General features: G+C 47.1%; 1 non-coding gene across 1 annotated transcript; it reads right to left on the bottom strand.

The window, feature by feature from the left end:
• Positions 1-517: 517 nt before the first annotated feature.
• LOC111549916 lies at positions 518-651 on the bottom strand. Its single transcript, XR_002733870.1, has one exon. It is a non-coding gene; the product is annotated as a small nucleolar RNA SNORA70 (small nucleolar RNA).
• Positions 652-864: the final 213 nt, after the last annotated feature.

Raw genomic sequence — 864 nt, 5'->3', positions numbered from 1 at the left:
CTAGCAGTTTGGATGTTTGGCATTATGGTAGCTAAATCAGTCTTGGGTGATGTTATAGATTGAATGTATACTCTCTAAAATTTATCTTTTTTTTTTTTTTTTAGGTGGACAGGAAGTAGAATTTATTGGTGAGTATTAAGAGGGGGCAGCACAGTGGAAGCCCTCATGAGTGCAGGGCCTGCCACTTGTCCAGAGCGCCACGATTGGGAACGTACTTGACCCATCTGGGATGAGCCGCTTCTCAGCCACCATGTCTTCAAATTCATTGGCATTGAACTTGGTGAAGCCCCACTTCTTTGAGATGTGGATCTTCTGGCGGCTGGGGAGCTTGAACTTGGCCCTGCACAAGGCCTCAATCACATGCTCCTTGTTCTGCAGCTTGGTGCAGAGGGACATAACTTGGCCAATGTGAACCCTGGCCACAGTGCCCTGGGGCTTTCCAATGGCACCTCGCATGCCTGTTTGGAGCCTACACTGGGGTAGTGCAAGGTCAGAAACATGAACATCCATCTGAAAGGTTTGTCTCCAAGGTCCCTTAGAGCAACCCATACAACAAACAGGCTGTATCACTACCAGGGAAGCTGCTGTTTGCAGCCATTGCACACTGGGCCCCCATGAGGAAAGGAACTCAGTCGGCTTAATTGGCTGCAGGTAAAATTTATCTTGAAATTTAATCCCCAATGCCACAGTATTAAGAGGTGGGGCTTTTGAAGGTAATTGAGCCATGAGGGCTTTGTCTTCATGAATAAAATTTGTAACCTTACAAAAAGGCAAGAGGTAGTTAACTAGTCACTTTTTACTTCTGCCTTCCACCAGGGGGTTACACAGCATTCAAGGTGGCCATCATAGAAGCAGACACCAGGC

Source organism: Piliocolobus tephrosceles, chromosome 5 (genome assembly GCF_002776525.5).
Source record: "Piliocolobus tephrosceles isolate RC106 chromosome 5, ASM277652v3, whole genome shotgun sequence".
NCBI lineage: Eukaryota > Metazoa > Chordata > Mammalia > Primates > Cercopithecidae > Piliocolobus > Piliocolobus tephrosceles.
This window is presented reverse-complemented; position numbering and strand designations above follow the sequence as displayed.